The 11,958-nt window shown below is 37.7% G+C and overlaps 1 pseudogene; it reads left to right on the plus strand.

The window, feature by feature from the left end:
• The first annotated feature begins 10,019 nt into the window (after window positions 1–10,019).
• On the plus strand, window positions 10,020–10,560 carry LOC134374626 (NEDD8-conjugating enzyme UBE2F-like; annotated as a pseudogene).
• Window positions 10,561–11,958: the final 1,398 nt, after the last annotated feature.

Genomic DNA, 11,958 nt, shown 5'->3' on the forward strand with positions numbered 1-11,958 from the left:
TTTCAGTGACTTAAGAGGTGGCTACCCATTTTATTTCCTTCATAGTCGTTATTAAAAAGCAATAATTATGTGGATTATTTGTTTACTTAGTTGTTTGCCTCCACCTCTAGAATGTAAGTTTTATTAAGGCTGGGGCCTTGTCTTTTTGATCACCCTTGTATCCCCAGCAGCTGACAGAGTTCCAGCTCCTAACTGGGCATTCAGTAAATTTGGTTTTTTTGTTTGTTTTATATATATATAAAACAAAATATATATAAAAACATAAATATATATATATATATTTTTTGGTAGCTGGCCGGTAAGGGGATCCGAACCCTTGACCCTGGTATTACCAACACCTGCTCTAACCAACTGACCTAACAAGCCAGCCGCCCAGTAAATTTGTTGAATTTTCTTTTTCTTTTTTTTCTTCAGTCATAGTTGTGAATTTTGTTTGTTTGTTTGTTTGTTTTGGCAGATCCCTGCTGTGGCTGGGAGGCCAGAAAAAAGGAAAAAAGAAAAAAATCCCCCTACTGGTATGGGGATCCAGTAGCTTTTTGCTACTGTTTATCTTTGAAAAAGAGCTTCAAACAAACGATAGGAGAATGGAAATAGGGGATGAGACAGATAAGACAAGGACTTTATCACAAAGTGCTAAAAGTTTGAACTTAATCCTACAAGACATCTGAAGCCACTGAAAAACTTTTAACTAGAGAGGGACTTATTAAGATTTGTATTTACAAAGCTTATTCTGATTGCCCTGTGACAGAATTGGAAAAGTGCAACAGTAGCAGGAGAAAGAGAAGTTAGGAGGTAATTGTAATATAGCAGTCCCCGCCAAGGGAAATATGTTCCAAGACATCCAGTGGATGCCTGAAACCTCAGATGGTACTGAACCCTATGAATATTCTGTTTTTTTCCTATGCATACATGTCTATGATAAAGTTTATAAATTAACCACAGTAAGAGGTTAACAATAACTAATAATAAAATAGAACACTTATAACAATAGACTGTAGTAAAAGTTATGCGGTCATGGTCTCTCTCTCTCACTCAAAATACTATATTTTTGGACTGCAGCTGGCAACCAGTAATAAACTGTGGATAAGGGGGGACTACTGTAATTCTGGCTTGACCCAGGGTAGTAGATTGAAACAAAAAGAAGATATCAGATATAAAATGATGCATGAAAAAAACTATTTTAAAACTTTAATTATATGAATATATAGTCATTCCAGAAAAATATTGAAAAAGCAAACTATCAGACAGAAAAATATTAAAATCATCTCTAATATCACTATTCATAGGTAATTATGTATTTGGGATTTATCTTTCTGGAATATTAGAAATATTAAAGAAGTAGAATCGAGAGTATTTAGTGTCTTAATTAGATAAGTATATTAGTGAGAGGGAAGGAGCTAGGTATTTAACAAGTTTCTGGTTTAGGAGGCTGAAGGGAATATTTGTGCTAAAAGACTACAGGAAAAGGAGTTGAATTGGAAGGAAAGATGTTGAATTTTGTTTTGGATATTTTCTATCTGTACTTCCTTATTTCCTGACTTCTGCCTTTTCTCAGCTGAAATTTTTCTTGTTATGGTCACCAGTGTCTTCTTTTTGTAGGATATGGTGGTTTGTTTCTAGTCATTTACTACTCCTCTGCATTGCTTAATACATTAACTGCTCCCTACTTCATGGTTTTCATGATAATTCTTTGTCCTCTTTTGAAGAATACTCTTTTTTTCCCCACTGCTTACATACTGGTATCTTCCCCAAGACAGACTCTCTTCTCAGTCTATACCGTTTTTCTAGCCAATCTTGGTTATGACCTCAACAACCACTTACATGTACATAGATGATAAATAAATGTTTATCTCAAATACCAGAATGATACACATAAAGCTTATTTGACAGTTACACCAGGGTGTACCACAAGCACCTCAACCTCAGAACATCCAAATATGAAATCAGTATCTTATCTCCCAGACTTGATCTACTCCCTGTATTCATGATATTCAAAGATGGTACCACGAGCTCCACTTTTGCTCAGGCCAGAAACCTAAGAATTCTCATTTAACATTCACTAATTTTAACTTGTTCAGTGAGTGAATTCCTTCTTGTCCTTCATGCCCACATTCAGTCAAACACTGGGTTCAGGCAGGTCTCCATCTCCTTACATTCTTCACGTAGATTGCATGATATCTCTTCTCACTCACCTCCTAATGAGTTTTCCATATTACCTTTAGAGCAGTCTCTAAGAGAGAGTCTTGAAGGTCTTCATGATTTGACATAAGCTTAAATGATCTAGCTGATTCTGAATCCAGAATGAATAAACAAATAATAGAATAAAAGAAACAATTCTGAACCACATACAGTATTCTGAACATGCCATACTCACTTGTGCTGCTACGCCCTTGCAATAGTCCCTGTGCCTTAAGTGTCCTCTCTCCAGTGTTTCCTTGTGATCGACTATTGCTTATCTTTGAAGAGTTAGCTCAAGGGTACCAGTCCTGATAGGTACTTCCTTTCCTGGATTGCCACTGTTTAAGTAATTATCTAATTATATTTTAATTATTTACTTATTATCTGCCACAAAACTTTAAGCGTTCTTTGGTGATTCAGCACAGTGCCTTGACATGTTTTCGTACAATGAATGCTTTTGAAATGCATAAAAGCTCTCGAAATGCATATGATCACTACATGGTTAAATATAAAAGTTTGTTGCTCAGTGGAGATTGAAACAGCCTGATGTTGAACATATTGATACGTTTTGAAAAAAGAAGACTGAGGATGGTAGACCTGCACCAGCAGATGTAAAAAATAATATAAAGCTGTAATAATGAACATAGGGGTATTGGGACAGGAAAAAACTAGATAAATAAATGAGATCAAATAGACCCATCTAAGTAAGAGACCAATATATGATAAAAGCAGCATTTTAACTCAGAATAAAAGATAGATTATTCAATAAATGTTGCTGAGATAATTATCTAACCAATTTTTTAAAAGTCAGATACCTGTCATATACCACATATAAAAATAATTACCAGATGGTATTAAAGCTTTAAATTTAACAAGCAAATCTATGAAAGTACTAGAAGATAAAATAGAAAAAATGTTTTTATTATCTTGGAGTAAAAGGACAAATAAACTTAGGCATATTATAATGATACCGACAGTCAAAGATGAACAGAAAATTTTGGAACAGCTAAAGGAAGGCTTGGGGAGAAGCACATATTTCATTCGGGGAGCAACAATAAAAATAAATGCTGACTTCTCATTTTTTAAAAAAAACAAAAAACCCCAAGCTCCGGAGTTCAATCCCAGTACTGGCCAGCCACACACACACACAAAATTTAAATTAAAAACAAACAAATAAACCAATGCAAACAAGAAAATGGAAGAACTTTCCTAAAGTGCTTAAAGAAAATAAAAACAAAACTGTGAACCAAGAATTTTTAATCCAGCAAAAATATCTTCAAATATAAAGGTGAAATAAGGACATTTCAGACAAACAAATACTGAGAGGTTTGCCATTAGCAGACCTAGAATACAAGAAATGTTGAAGGAAAATGAAGGAAATGCAGACCCACAGAGGAATGACGAGTGCTAAAAATGATAACATGGGTAAGTAGAAGAAACTTTTTTTCTCATTACATTATTTCTTAGAAGATAACTGGTACTCATACATTGTTGGTAGGAATATTAAATGGTACAAGCACCTTAGAAAAAGGTTTAGTATTTTCTTATAAAACTAAACAAGCATCGAGGATGTCCAGTCAAGATGGCAGAATAGACAGTCCCCAGCGTCACTTTTTCCCACAAATCAACCAATTTACAACTATAAAAAAGCAACAACAGGGCCGAGCCCGTGGCGCACTTGGTAGAGTGCGGCGCTGGGAGCGCTGCGACGCTCCCACCGCGGGTTCGGATCCTATATAGGACTGGCCGGTGCACTCACTGGCTGAGTGCCGGTCACGAAAAAGGACAAAAAAAAAAAAAAAAAAAAAAAAGCAACAACAGCCAACCTGGGGCTGCTAGAGCTCACGGGAAGAGGAGGAAAGACCTATGGAGTGCATGAAGGTGGGATGATGAGAGAAAGAAAAAACCACTTGGACTGTTTCGAGCCCCAGCAGCTTCCAGGCTGGAGCTGCTGAATGCACGGAGCAGGCAGGAGCTGGCAAAAAACTGCAGCTGTACCTTTTGGATGAAGTTGCTTAGAGGAAGCAGGGGAGAAGAGGGCCTTGGTGGCAAGACCACTAATAGGGTGCCCGTAGACCCACATAAGAGTGAGGAGCCACAACAACTGAAAAAAAGAGCCACTCAGAGGCCGGTGAGTCATCGCAAGGGATTGGAGCATGGCCCATCCCATGGGAAGTGTTTGGAGCACAGGTAGTGGGGTAAACAGGCCCACTGGGGGATCACTGGGGCACAGCAAGGACAGCTGATCTGACTCCCAATCAGTGCAGGACCACTTAGGGGAGACTGGTCAGGAAAATAGAATTGCACGGGGTGCAGTTTGATGTAAAGACTCAGTCCCAGACCAGAGTTTCTACACAACCCAGGTGCACCCAATCTCACCAGATCCAGAAGTACCTATAAAGTCAACCATTAAAACCTGAGCTGCACAAAAAGCCTTCCCCAGAGAATCAGCAGCAAAGCAGCAATTTAGCTCAACCACAGAGCTCAAGTACAGGTCCCCACAAGAAGTTCCCCCATTTTAGAAGTAAGCAAAGGACAACAAATTAGTTCCAGTGCAGAGGCTGAGTGGTGGGAACAGCAAATAATCCAACACAGAACTGAAAGAAAAACAAAGTACCCACAACCAGAGACAAAATTTGATGGTAACTAGTAAGTGTCTCATGTCACTAAAGAATACCTGTAACACCTAGAAGGACCAGAAGTCTCCTAGGCTACCAAGTCAGAAAGGTGGGAGGGCTGGGGGCCTCAGCTGTGCCCCCAACACCCACAACCAGTTCCATGGGTGGGGGCTGAGGGCTTCAGCTACACACCCCAACATGTGCAACCACTCCAGTGATGACCATTGAGTTGCTGCAGGAAGCACCCTGGACTCTCCCAAGCAGGGGCAGTGGGGGGCCAGACACCGAGGGCCTCAGTCACGTCCCCCGACGGGAACAACCAGCCCAGCAATGACCATCAAGCTGCAGCAAGAAGGGCCTTGGGTTCCTGAGCTGGAGTGGTGGGAGGTGAGGGCTTTTGCCACACCCCCGTGACATCTGCACCCAGCCTGGCAATGACCAGGCCACCTCTGGAAGCCCCCTGATCTCCCCTGTGGGAATGTGGTTGGTGACACAGGCCTCAATCCTGCCCCTCCTTCTTCCTCCTCCTTCCATCTCTTTCCCTTCCCCTTTCTCCTTTCCCTCTCCCTCCCAGCATCATAGAATGTAAAAAAAATTAATAAAAAATCAAACAAAACAAAAAATAAAAAATATTAAATATCATGATGTTAAGACACATAGACATAGACTTTGCCAATATATTAAAAATGTTTACCTCCAAAAAAAAAAAAAAAACTAAACAAACATCTACCTTATGACCTATCACTGCCATTCTTAGGTATTTATCCATGCCAATTGAAAATATATGTCCACAGAAAGTCTTACACACAAATGTTTATAGTAGCTTTTTATTCACAACTAAAAACTGGAAATAAGTGGGTGATGTCAGTATCCCTGAAGTGTGGCAGCCTGGCGTCGGGTGTCAGAGCCAAGATGGAATGAAGAAAGTAGCTTGGCATAGGAAGTTGAAACCCGAGGAGAGTGGATTAAAACCCAAGTAGAGTGGGTTTTAACCAAGAAGTTAAAACCCAAGAAGAGAGTGTTCTTACAGAGAGGCATGCCAATGTAGGGTTTCAGAACCCAAGCAAGAAGTGTCAGGGGTCTCCAAGTCCGCTCCCAAGTTTGATGATTAACTAGCAGTACTCATAGGACTCAGCATTTAGTCATAATCATGGCTAGACTTTATTATGGCAAAATGAAATAAACCAAAATCAGCAATGGGAAAGACACAGGGGGCAAAGTTCAGAGGAAACAAGATATAAGCTTCTAAGAGTTTTCTTCCAATGAAATCACACGGGACGTGCTTCATTCCTCCAGCAACAAGTTGTGACAACACATGTGCAGTATTGTCTGGGAGGGAAGCTCATCAGAGACTCAGTGCCCAGGGTTTTTATTGGGGGCTGGTCGTGTAGGCACTCTCTGCCTAGCATGTACCAAAAATTCCAGACTCCCACAAGGAAAGCAGTTGTTCAGTATAAACTACATTGTTTATACAGTTTGGGCACAGTGGGCTACTCTCCTTAGTATTGAAATGGTTCGAACCCTTCTGAAACCCAAGTTCCCAGATGTCAGCCAAGGGCCAACCTTAAAAGCAGATCTTTCTATGGATAGCAGTCTCAGGCCTGCTATATTAACTCTTTTCTGCACACTAGGTGATAAGGATATCCTTGAGGAACAGCAGCTCAAAGCAAGCTTCAAAGCCAAAGGAGGATGAAGAGAGTGTCCACACAATGGGCAATGATGGTACTAGCCTGGTACCAGGAGTCAGAGTCAAAATGGATTAAAAGCACATCTGCATAGGGCAACCTGGTGCAGGGTGTTGGAGTTCACATGGAAAAAGTTGGGTATCAGTGCAAGAGAGAAAAGAGTGAAGAAATAAGGGATTGGTTACAAACTGACACTGATTTTAAAAAAAAGTAATAATATTAGGGACAATGGAAATATGAGATTAGAAACATGGAAAGGGAGAAAAGTAAAATGAAACCTGTGATATTGGATTGAAATTGAAGGTATCAGTGTGAAATTATGGTTTTAGATTCAGTATTGAATCTATATTGGAAATATTTCCATCAATATTGGAAAGGGAGAAGTACAACTTTCTCTATGGTAGATGACATGATCTTGTATGTAGAAGACCCTAGGGAATTCATGAGTAATTATGAGAACTAGTAAAAGAGTTCAGCAAGATTTTAAGATACAAGATCAAAATATAAAAATATAATTGCATTTCTATACACTAGCAATGAACAAATTAAGTAAATTAAGAAAACAATTTCATTTACATTAGCATCAAAAATAAAATACTTAGGAGTAAATTTAGCAAAAGAAGTGCAAGACTCATACACTAGAAAGTATAAAACATCATTGAAAGAAAATTTTAAAAGACATATACATGGAAAGACATCCTGTGTTTATCAATTGAAAGATTTAATATTATTAAGAAGACAGATTCAATATAGATTCAATACAATCTCTATTAAAGTCCCAGCTGCTGCTTCTTTGCAGAATTTGTCCTAAAATTCAACAAGTCGATCCTAAAATTCACATGGAATCCAAGGGACCCAGAATAGCAAAACAATCTTTAAAAAGAACAAAGTTGGAAGACTCACACTTCCCAGTCTCAAAAATTACTGCAAAGCTATAGTACTCAAGACTGTATGGTATTGGTATAAGGATAGACATATACATCAACGCAGTAGAATTGAAAGTCCAGAAAAGAACCCATATGTTTGTGGGCAATTGATTTTTTTTCAAAAGTTTTTATTGTGGTAAAATACACATAAAATAAAATTTAGCATATAACCATTTTTAAATGTACATTTCAGTGATATTAGGTACATTCATATTGTTGTGCAACCATCATCACCATCTATCTCTAGGACTCTTTTCATCTTGCAAGTGGAGACTCTAGACTCACTAAACAATAACTCTCCACTACTCTGCCCTCAAGGCCCTAGAAACCACCATTCTGTCTATCTCTATGATTTTGACTACTCTAGGTAACTCATATAAGTGGAATCAAACAGTATTTGTCTTTTTGTGACTAGCTTATTTCACTTACTATAATGTCCTAAAGGTTCATCTATGTTGTAGATATGTCAGAATTTCCTTCCTTTTTAAGGCTAATGTTCCATTGTATGTATATACATTTTGCTTATCCATTCATCTGTTGCAGAACACTTGGGTTGCTTCCACATTTTAGCTATCATAAATAATGCTGCAATAGACAGTGGTGTACAAATATCTCCTTGAGACTCTGATTTCAATTCTTTTGTGTATATACCCAGTAGTGGAATTGCTAAGTCATATGATAATTCCATTTTTAAAATTTTGAGGAACTGTCGTATTGTTTTCCACAGCAGTATACCATTTTACATTCCCACCAACAGTGCATTAAGAGTTCCAGTTTATCCACATCCTCGCCAACACTTGTTATTTTCTGTTTTGTTTTGTTTAGCAGTTGGCTGGTATAGGAATCCAAACCCTCAACCTTGGTGATATCAGCACCATGCTCTCCCAAGTGTGCTAACTGGCCAGCCCTGCTTTTTGTTTTTGTTTTTGTTTTTAATAGTAGTCATCCTAATGGGTGTGAGGTGGTGTCTCATTGTGGTTTTAACTTGTATTTTCTTAATGATTAATGATATTGAGCATCTTTTCACGTGCTTATCTTCTTTGGAGAAATGTCTGCTAAAGTCCATTGCACATTTTTTAATTGCACTGTTTGTTCTTTTGTTAAGTTTATGGGCAATTGATTTTTGACCAGAGTGCCAAGACAATTCCATGGAGAAAAAATGATATTTTCAACCAATTGTGTCTTGGAACAATTGAATATCCACAATGCAAAAGAATAAAGTGGGACCCCTACTTCACACCATGTAGAAAAATTGAGTCAAAATGGACCAAAAGCCTAAATGTAAGACCTACAATTACAAAACTCTTGGGAGATAACATAGAGAAAAATCTTCATGACCCTGGATTTGGCAGCGATTTCTTGGATGTGACACAAAAAGCATAGGCGACAACCAAAAAGAGAAAAAAGAAAAAACTAGACTTCTTCAAAATTAAAAACTTTTAAACTTTAAAAGACACTATCAAGAGAGTGAAAAGACAACCCACAGAACAAGAGAAAAATACTTCTAAATCATATAGGTAATAAGGACCTAGTATCCAGAGTATATAAAAAATTCTTACAATTCAACAATAAAAAGACAGATAATCCAGTTTTAAAATGAGCAAAGGATGCAAATGGATGTTTCTCCAAGAAAAATATACAAATGACATTAAGCACATGAAAAATGCTCAACATCATTAATCATAAAGAAAATGCAAATCAAAACCAAATGAGATATCACTTCAGACCCACTTGGGTAGTTGAAATAAAAAAGATGGACCATAACATGTCTTGGCAAGGATATTGTGAAATTAGAAACTCATATATTGCTGGTACGAATTTAAAATGGTGTAGCTGTTGTGGAAAAGTATAACAGTTCCTCAAAAGGTTAAACATGGAGTTACCATATGGTCCAGCAATTTGACTCCCAAGTACACACCCAGGAGAAATGAAAAACATTTTCACACAAAAACTTGTATACTAATCATCATCACTGTTCATAATAGTCAAAAAAGTGGAAACAACCAAATGTCCACCAACTGATGAATGGATAAATAAAATGTGGTAAATACAAACAAAGGAATATTATTCAGCTATGAAAATGAGTAAATACTGATACACGCTTCACCATGGATAAACCTCAAAAACAGTATGGTAAGTGATAGAAGTCAGAACTAAAAGATGAGAAACTGTATGATTCCATCAATATGAATTGTCCAGAATAGGAAATCTATAGCCACAGAAAGTCGATTACCAGTTGCCAGAGGTTGGGTGGTGGGGGTGAATGGAGAGTGACAACTAATTGGTACAGAATTTGTTTTGGGGGGGTGATGAAAATACTCTGGAATTGCATAGCAATGATGGTTGCACAGTTTTGTGAATGTACTGAAAACCTTTGAGTTTTACACTTCAAAATAGTGAATATATGGTATGTGAATTAAATCTCAATAAAAATAACAGATGCATTCCTTGAAAGACAAAATTACTAAAACTGGCAAAAGATTAAATAATGATTCTAAGTAGCCCACCACCTGAAGCTGGTGTAGCTGAGAAGGGCCACGTCTCCCACTGCCACCCAGGCCGGGCATGGTGTTGGTCGCCGTCTGTAGGTGCCTAGAGTAAAGATAGCAGTAATGCTAACGCTGGCAAGCAAATGGAAGTGGGATGACGATCTCAAAGGGTCTGGAATGGCAGCTGACTCCACATGGAGGGTTTCCATGAGAGACAAGCTGCTGGTTAAAGAGGTTTCAGAACTTGAAGCTAATTTACCTTGCACATGTAAAGTGCATTTTCCTGAACCAAACAGGCTTCATTCCTTTCAGCTAACTGTAACCCCAGATGAGAGTTACCACCAGGAGGAAATTACAGTTTGAAACTGAAGTTCCCCATATGTACAACATGATGCCTCCCAAAGTGAAATACTTGACCAATTCTGGTACCCTAACATTATAGACAGGTGAAATATGTCTAAGTTTATTGAGAGAACGTTCGATTGGGCACTGGCTGTGCTCCCAAGAGAACATTAAAAGATGTTGTTTGGGGATTAAACTCATTTTTTACTGATCTTTTGGATTTTGACGATCCACTAAATATTAAAGCCAGGAACATCATTTGCGGGACAAGGAGGACTTCCAGAATAAAGTAGACAACTACATCAAGTGTTATGCCAGATGATAAAAGGAGAAGATTGCAAGCCTGTGGACTGTGTGTTACAACTTGTCCCTAACATCAAACAGTGGGAGTTAGCCCCTCCTCTCCCCAGTCCTGGTGCTTCCTCTCAGTCCCACTGGATTGTCCTGTGACCATGTTGTCCTGAAGAAAACCATCTTCATGACTGCCCATTGTAGATGCAGAATTCAACATAAATACAGCAAGAAAATGTGTGTGGGCTTCTAAAGTGTTGTCTGCTTACCTTAAGATGTTTACTTTTTTGAATCTGTCCTGTATAGGCTGTGGATGAAATTCTTGAGAAGTTATAATGAACTCAAAATTGAGGTAGAGCTTGCTTTACCCTTTTCATAAGCAAAATCATTTTCCTACAAAGGTGATGCTAATGGTGTGTTCGGTGTAACTCTCAGATTGGCAATAAGAACCCCGCTACAAACTGCGATTGGGTGCAGAGTCTCTCAGCTTCTTCCACACATGTTGGCCCTGCCTAGATGTCATGAAGCTTCCCAGAATGCATACAGTCATTCACTGTAGATCTCCTACTCAAATGCATATTTTATTTAAATATATTTTAGAACAGATTTGTAATTTGTGCAAATTAATGCTTTAATTTTTCTATTCTCATTTACTTTGTATTTTCATTTTATAGAGAAGATGGAAATGTTGGGTCAAGTAACTATTGAAGAGCTATACAAAGAGAATATGGAAGACACATTCTTCATTCTATTCAATACAACGAGAATTCTGTTCTTAAAAATCTGTTCTTGCTTTCAAGTTTAGATGTGGCAAGAATGTTTCAGAGCTCTTTGAACCTAGATCTGGATAATAAAAATGAAAACAGACAAAGATTCTAAGTAGACCTATATCTACTAGAGAAATTGTGTTGTGTTTTAAAACACCTTTCCACCTAGAAAAGGCTATGCCCAAATGATTCACTGGTGAATTATCAAATATTAAAGGAATAAATAATATCAATATTACACAAACTCTCACAGAAGTTAAAGAAGAGGAAACACTTCCCTTTTAATTATATGTCTGTCATTGCCCTGATACCAAATCCAGATAAAGATACTACAAGAAGAAAAAATGTGGACTAATATTCCTCATGAACACAGATATAAAAAATTTTAAGCACATATTAGTAGATCAAACTGTCTTAAGTAGAAAATCCTAAGGAATCTACACACACGTGTACGCACATAAACCTACTAAAACAAATAAGTGAATTTCTCAAGGTTATAGGATCAGAAGGCCAATATATAAAAATCAACTGAATTCTTCTATATTAGCTATGAACACTGGAAAATAAAAAATTTAAAACAAAATATTCAATAGCATAGAAAACAAAATACTTAGTTATAAATTTAATGAAATATATGCAAGGCTGGTACACCAAAATTTTCT

Source organism: Cynocephalus volans, chromosome 4 (assembly GCF_027409185.1).
Source record: "Cynocephalus volans isolate mCynVol1 chromosome 4, mCynVol1.pri, whole genome shotgun sequence".
Lineage (NCBI taxonomy): Eukaryota > Metazoa > Chordata > Mammalia > Dermoptera > Cynocephalidae > Cynocephalus > Cynocephalus volans.